The following is an 8,374-nucleotide window of genomic DNA, read 5'->3' as shown; positions in this document are numbered from 1 at the left end:
TACTTTCCTTCTGGATGGTTAAGACCAAGGTAAAGCAGGACCTATGCAACAAGAGTTGTAGCTTTTGGGTCTGATAAGGTCAGTGAAATCCCCTCAGAATTTATCCTGAGATCCTGTACCTCAGATTGTGGTTTTGCCAGATTTCAAAGGAGTTTTTAATTTCCTGGATATCTGTTTGAATGTTTTATGCATTCTAATTCTTTCCTGTATTGTTCATTCAGTGTTTCCATCATTTTTCTATTATCCTTTATTTTATTTTTACCTATGTCTTCTTTAGTTTATGCTGAGCAGTTGTTTCATGATTGGTGTCCTTTTTGGACCTGAGAGATTAATTCTGATTTTATTTCTTGTATAGCCTGATGGACTTGTTTCTTTACTTCTGTTGTTATCATTTCAGAGATTTCAGGTGTGTGATTTCTAACTTCTTGTATGTCTTTGTCTCCTGGATTTGTTATGGGTAGGCTAGAGCATTGAGATTGCAGCGTGTCTCAGGGGGCAGGGCTGGCACGGCAGACCAGGGGGCTTGAACCTCAGGCCCCTGCCCCTGCTTGCAGGCACTTTAATCTGCTGAGCTATTTGGCTGGCCCTTGCTATTACTTTTCTTGACAGGTTTTTTGAAAGGTGTCCTTTGTTTTAGGTAAGATTTTTTCATAGTTCTCAGTCGTTCCATTTTTGTTTGCATTATTGTTTGCAGCATGTAGCAGCCATTCAACTGACTTTTCACGGTCCCTTCCAAATTTATTTTTTGAGACAGGACATGCTATATAAATCAGGCTGGCCTTGAAGTCACTATATAGACCAGGTTGTCCTTGAATTAATAATTCTCATGCCTTAGCCTCCTGAGTGCTGGAATTACAGGCATGCATCACCACTGGGTCTCTTCCTTTTTTAAAGAAGTCTCTCATTTATTTATTGCCAGCTGAAGCCCTGTCTTATAGATCACATATTCTGTCTTCATTTTGGTTTATTCTTCTCTGTGCTCTTTATAGAAGTTTTAATCTCCTGGTTATATTTCTTTCTTTTTGAAGAAAGAAACATGCTATGATTTCTTTCTTTTTTTTTTTTGATACCAGGGACCAAACTCAGGACCTTGTCCTTGCCAGGCAGACACTTATGCAGCTATCTCCCCAGCCCCTCCTGGTTTTATTTTGAATCTGTTTTATGGAATCCTATTCTTTTCTATGTTGGGCATTCATAGTCTCCCTTAGTCTTTTAAAATTATCTATTTTTAAACCTGTATCTACTCTAGATTCACTAACCATGTCATTCTTTATGGTCCTATTTCTTTCATTATTTGTGTTATTATTTGTTGTTTTTCCATTGATTCATTTATCTGCTTTGTTACTTTCATTGCTACCATTTCATAAATTTCAGCAAAGTGGCTTTTAACTTATTTTATCTCAATGCCCCCTGGATTTGTCATGGGCAAACTAGAAGTCTGGGGTTCAATCTTGCTTCTGTGTTTTCTCATTTTCCGTTTTTGTTTGTTTGTTTTCTACATTTTTGCTTGTAAATTCACTGTGGTTGATAGCTTTATTATTAGTATTAAGATCTTTTTTAGGAAACGACTTTTCCAAGATGTGTTCTAGGAATAGCTGGCTCTTGGCCTTTTAACCTGCCTCTAGACCCTTCCTCTTCTGTTTATTATAGATGAGTGGTTGCAAAGTATTTGGCTAAGATCCAGTTCTTTGATATTGGAGTGTGGTATTATTTATGACCCCAACATAATCTAGGCATTGGCATAGAAAGAAGTTCTACTGATCACAATAATAATGTCATGTTGGCTAAAGTTGTAAATCATCAATATCATTATCATCAAGCACAGAGTAGAAAATAGCAAGATGTGATAACTAATAATGTGCCATTTTAAACCTATGTACAATATTTATAGTACAATATAGTACAATATTTATACTATATATATATATATATATATATGATTAATAAGACAATCATGCACTATAAATACTCACGGAACAGGGCAGTTTTCCCCTAAGATGAGAAAATTAAAAGGAAGAAGAGAAAAAAATGGAGAAATAAAAGAGGAAGAGGACATTAGAATCAAAGATAAAGGGAGATTTTTGATGTTTAGGAAACTATTGAAGAAGGTAGGAGGAAAGGAAAGGATGATCAAAGTAAAACAGGGATAAAATAAAAAAAAAACAACTATAAACAATGTTCACCCTTACACAAAACAAAAATAGAGATAAGGAGAGAGAGAGAGAGAGAGAGAGAGAGAGAGAGAGAGAGAAAGAGAGAGAGAGAGGAGAGACTAGAAGGGAGGTGAGAGGGGAGAGGGAAGAGAGAAAATGAGTAAAAAAGAAGAAATAGACATTTCCTTATGATTTCATACCCGTGGTTATCTCTTGGGATTTATAGATTTGTGGCAATGTCCAATTCAAGGTATGATTCTTCTCATGCTGGTAGATAAAGGAAGCATCCAGAATCTATATCCATGCTGGATGATCCCAGCAAGATGTGAGTAGAATTCAGTTATGGTGTTGGTTCTGGGACTTTCAAATTCATGTGGTTTCAGACTGAACCTGGTGTCTTCTTATTTTATTTTTTTATGTATTTAGTAAAGGTCTACAGGGTCTCTTTACACAGATCACACTCATAGTGATGCTCCTGTTTTCAGGCTCCCAAGCACTGAGATTACAGGCATGTGCCACCATGCCCAGTCTCAATTGCTGTCTCAGTGCACACCGTGAGCGGGGCTGGCATGGCACTCTGGGGGATTAAAGACCTGGCCCCTGAGTCTGCCTAAGCAGGTGCTTTAGTCCACTGAGCTGTCTGGCTGGCCTTTGAACCTAGTGTCTTTTTGTGGAGTTGGGGCTTGAGTTTCTTAGCTCATAACATTTTGGGCTTCTCTTACCAGCCTGCCTATGGCTCTCTGAACTGGTTAACACATTGTATCAACTTGAGAAGTTTAGGAGTTTAATTAAGTGACTCAGCAGAGAGCCAGGATTCTTAGATTGTAAACATCCTCATCCTGTGCAAGAGGAGGGCATGGACACTGTGAGTTATACACCCCAGCCCCAGGGTAGCTTTTTTATAATATAATGAGGGGAGAGAGGCTGGCTATAAGCCACAGCTTCTGCCATTCCCTTTGATCTTCACTGTTTTCTGCTGCCATGAACTTCTGCTGTCTGCCACATGCCACTCTGCCTGGGAGCCAGCCAATAGAATAAAACCTCCACAAACTGTGAGCTAAATAAACCTTTCCTTCTTTCATTTTGAGTGTTGAGTATTTTGTTCCAGTAACAAAAAGTAACATAGACAAAATTTGGTTCCAGGAGCGAGGTCATTGCTGTGACTATACCTGACAATGTAGATTATGAACTTTTGGGAATGGCTTATGGGAAGAGATAGAAAAGGTTCAGAGAGGTTGCCTACTGCCTTTGCCTTTTCTGTATGGGAGATTCTGGTTAGAGCTCAAAAGACCAAAATAGAAAGTCTTCCTGTGAAGACCAGGCTGGTGAGGTTTCTTTTGGGAAAAAGGACTACATTGTTTGATGGACTGTGGATGATTTGTCTTATGGCTTGGCAAGAAGTTTGTCTACATTTTGCTCCAGTCCAAAGACTTGCCTGAGACTGAGATTAAGCACAGTGGACTAGTTAATCTTGAAAAAACAAACAAATCTCAAGGCAGTCAAATATTGCATCAGTGGCATGGCTATTGTTGGGGGCTTTTACTCAGATATGTGTTAAGAGTCAAGGGCAAAGAGCCTATCAAGATAATTTACAGTGTTAAAGCTGTAAAATGCAAAGGTAGAGCTGAGAGGATCTCCATTTCCAAAACTGAATAGGACAGTGAAAAAGATATCCTGAGGCCATCACAGGAGGTGACAGATTCTCATCCTTTGCAGCCTCAGAGTCGCAAGGGTGAGGGAATTTGCTTTGAGGAGAAGGCTGCAGAGTCCCATGTTCCAGAATAGAGGCAGCAACCACACCAGGTTCCAAAATGGAGGTGGCAGCCACACCAGATTCCAGAATGGTGCTGATATAGAGAATTTGTTCCTTGGAATCAGGGTCAGACTGTTTAATAACCCAGACACTCGACAGCTACAGCCAAAAGAGAAAAAATCCTGGCTACTGCTTCAGCTGGCAGCAGCCCTTGATATCATCCACGTGGCATTGGTTTTAGGTGCATTCAAAATGCAGGAGTTCTGAGGTTAAAAAGGCTTCCACCTAGATTTCAGAAGTCCTAGAAGGCCAGGTAATATGCCCCTGAGAGGGCAGTATGTGAAGCTGTGAGTGAGAAGCCTATTCAGTGATAACCTCAGAAGTATAAAAAAGCCAGAAGCATAGATTATCTAAAAAAGTTACAAAAATGGAGCAAAGTAGCCCTGGAAGAGAAGCCTTGGGAGAGACCAGCAGAAGTGTCTTAGGGCTGGAGCCATAGAAGGCTTTTAGAGCTCACAACTCATTATGTGTTACATTGGATATTCCACATAGAACTGCAGAATTGAATGTTTGCCCTGTGGGATTTGGGACTTGCTTTGGTCCCAATGCTTTATATCCTGCTGTATATACTTTTTAAAATGGTAATGTTTATCTTGTGCCTTTAAATGTTAAAAGTTTTAACTTTCATTTGTACAGGGGCCCACAGCTAAGAGTTTGCTAGATCTTAGAGGAGATTTGATACTTGGACTTTTCAGCAATGCTAAAACTGGTGACTCTTAGAGATAGACTAAAATGTCTTTTACATAAAGGGATGTGCATGAGTCTTTGAGATGGTGCCCAGGGACAAAATGTCATGCTTCTAATGTAATACAACGCCCAAATTATAAAATGTTAAAAGCATGTCTATGTACCTGAAAACTGGCTTAAAGATACATCTAGTTGCCAAGTTGACAAGGGGTGGATTGTAGTGGTCAATACATCGTGTCAACTTGGCTAGAGCACCTTGGTGGTTCCATACCCTGGGCTGTGGGGGCTCCACCCAACAGGGTGAGGAGGGCCCACCTTAGGGAGGGGAGGGGTTGCCCCAAAGTGACTCAGCACAAAAAGGATATATAAAAGGGTTGAGGAAAGATTCAGCACCACTTCCTTGGAAGGGCTGGAGCTACACAGCCACATCACTTCAGAGGAGCTCAGAACTTCGGAGCTCAGATCTTCCCACTCCCACTGCCACTTTCTTGGAGGAGATTCAATATTTGCAGTCAGTGTGGAAGGAAGAGAGAGAGGCTTGACAGATGGCACAGCTGCTGCTCCTTTTCCACTCTGTTGTTTTCTGCCACCATAAACATCTGCTGTTTGCCTTGGAGCCAGCAGAATATACACTAAACCTGCACTATCTGTGAACTAAATAAACCTTTCCTTCCTTCATTTTGAGTGTAGGATATTTGTCCCAACGACAAGAAAAAAGTAACTGAGACACTCCCTAAGCATGGACATCTCTCATGATTGTCTCTCACACAGTCACTGTGATAGTTTAACACTGGGGACCCTGAGATGAAGCCAACATGGTTGGCCTGAATCTTGGGGTCAGTTGGTCCCTTGCTGAAATTGTGTCTGACCAAGCACACATTCTAGTGGACATGACAGTCACTTGCTTGGACTAGTCACTCACCAGTTATAGTGCACAACTTCCACTGTTCCATTCCAATGTTGCATTTTCCCCTTGAAGCCTTGGAGTTGCTGCTTCACTGTCTCTGTAGAGTTGATGTTTCTTTTCTCTGACACTATTCAGGATCTGGAGGTGGGGAAAACTGGTTGCCCTTGTTTTTCTGTGTTCTCTTCAATTTCTCTTTAGACTCCAGTTTTCCTTTCTGGTCCTTTTTGTTTCCTGGGGACCTACCTCTCTCTTTCCTTCTCCAAGTTGGTATTTTACAATGAATATATTATGAATTTTGGAGAAATTGATTTCTTTTTGCTTAATGTTCCACCATCTTCCCATAAGTCAGGAAGGCCTTTCTTGCTGCTGCATTATACCAAAAATTTATGCAGTTATTCATTCTGTCATCCATCTGCCAGACCAAGACCTAAGCCTTTGTTCCAAGATAATTCTACATTAGGGAGAAGGAAATGATCAGATATTTCACAAACCCTTGGATCTTAGTTTTGACCTAATGCTGATTCAGGGGATCCAAAATACCATTGTGACTCCCCATTAAATATAGAGGGTTGGGGTGATCAGGTGATGAATGGAGTTTTAGCAAATGTCTGACTCACAGAGGAATCTAATAGACCCTGAAGTCCACCTTGGAGTCATTTCTCCTGTTTCAGAATGTGTAATTGGGATAAATATACTTAGTATCTAAAGAACTTTCACCTTGGTTCCTTAACTTATAGTGTGAGGGCTATATGATTGAAAAGGCCAAATGGAAGCCCTTAGAATTGCCTTTGCCAGGCGAAATAGTAAAACAAAAACAATAGTGTATCTTTGGAGAGATTTCAGAGGTTAGTGCTACTACCAAGGACTTGAAGGATGTAGGGGTGGTTGTTTACATCACATCTCCATTTAATTCTCCCTTTTGGCCTGTGGAGAAGATTAATGGGTCTTGGAGTATAATGGTGAGTTATTGTGAACTGAATTGAATGGTGACTCTGATTGCAGCTGCTGTACTAGCTATGGTATGCTTTCTGGAGCAGTTTAATACATTTCCTGGTACTTGATATGCAATTGATTTGGCAAATGTCTTATCATACATCCATAGGGTCCATCACTAACAATTTGTTTTCAGCTTCCAGTACCAGAAATACACCTTCAGTGTTCTACCTCAGAGTTACATTAACTTTCCAGCCTTGTGTCACAATTTAGTTTATGGAGATCTTGATTGGCTTTCCCTTCCATAAGGTATCAAATTGGCACACTAAATTGTTGATATGCTGATTGGACCATGTGAGTGGGAGGTAGCATCCACTCTGGATTTGATATAAAAGCATTTTAAAGGTAGAGAATGGGAAATAAATCCAAATAAAACTTAAGTTCCTTCTAATTTAGTAAAATGTTTAGGAGTACAGTGGTGTGAGGTATCACTTCTAAGGTAAAAGATAAGTTGTTGCATTTGGTTCCCCTACAACCAAAGAAGAAACACAATACACAATACACTAGTAAGTCTAGTTTTTTTTTGTCTTTTTGAGACACTGTCTTTCTCATCTTAATGCCAGTCCCTTCATGTCAGTACCTGCTGGAGAGTGGTGGAATGGTCTTTTGAAGATGCAGCTACTATGCCGGTTAGCTCATGGTAGCATGCATGGGTTGGATAAATTTCTTCAAAAGACTGTATGTGCTTTAAATCAGCATCCAGTATATGGTGATGTCTTCCATATCCAGGATTCATGGGTCCAAGAATCAAGAGGAAGAAGCAGGAATGGTACCTTTGACCATTTCCCCTAGTAATCCCCTATCAAAGTTTTTTTTTCCTGTTCCCGTGACCTTATATGCTATGGCCTAGAACTCTTAGTTCCAAAGGATGAAAAGCTTGTAACTGATAAGCACAATAATTATTCTATTGCACTGAAAGTTAATACTTCTTCCTGGTCATTTTTCTCTCTTCATACCTGAGTAACTAAGCTTAAAAAGGAGTTATGGTGTCAGCAAACTTAGTTATCCCAGACTATGGAGGGGAAATCTGACTGTTACTCCACAATTGAGGAAAGGAAGACTGTACTTGGAGTGCAGAATATCCCTTATGGCACCTCTTAGTATTACCATGTTCTGTTATTATGCCAATCAATGGGAATCTACAACAGCACAATCCAGATGGGGTGATAAATGATCCAGAACCTTCAGAAATGAAGATTAGATTAACCCTACCAGGGAAAGAACTAAGACCTGCTGTGGTGTTTGCTGGAAACCAAAGGTATATAGAATGTGTGGTAGAAGAATATAGTGCTAAACATCATCTATGACCCCCTTATCAGTTAAAGAAATGAGGATTGCAATTGTAATTTTTTCTTAATATGCTTTCTTTGTAATATGATTTTTAAAAACTTAATTTTGGTTATTTAATATTGTTAAACCTATGTCATGTTCAGTTATGAAATGTTAGGGGTAAGCATCACCTAAACAAAACTTGTCTTCTATTTTGGGGAGGAAATTAGTGCATTTCAACTTGCATGCAGGATAGTAGTAACATGTTACATGTAATTATGAAATTGTCCTTGTATCTGGAGACTAAGTAGGGTTTAAGGAAAAGTATCCAATTTTCAAGTTGAGAAGGGGTAGATTGTGATAGTTAACTGGTTGTGTCAACGTGGGTAAGAAAAGCCCAAATTGGGTCAGCATAGTTATGGTGTGGCTGAAGAATTTTACTGTCGACAGAATACCTGCCCCTGGGTGTGAGTAGCACCAATTAATATGCCTGCACATAAATGAAATGAAAAGGGGACAAAAAAGGAACACTTGCTTGGTAAATAGATAAAA

General features: G+C 39.7%; 1 pseudogene; it reads right to left on the bottom strand.

Moving 5' to 3' along the window:
* The window catches only part of LOC101580304, a 10,763-nt pseudogene extending 3,474 nt beyond the window's left edge, over positions 1-7,289 (bottom strand).
* Positions 7,290-8,374: the final 1,085 nt, after the last annotated feature.

Source organism: Octodon degus, unplaced genomic scaffold, assembly GCF_000260255.1.
Source record: "Octodon degus isolate 3935 unplaced genomic scaffold, OctDeg1.0 scaffold00185, whole genome shotgun sequence".
Classification (NCBI taxonomy): domain Eukaryota; kingdom Metazoa; phylum Chordata; class Mammalia; order Rodentia; family Octodontidae; genus Octodon; species Octodon degus.
Note: the sequence above shows the minus strand (reverse complement) of the source record. Positions and strands in the feature narration are given on the sequence as shown.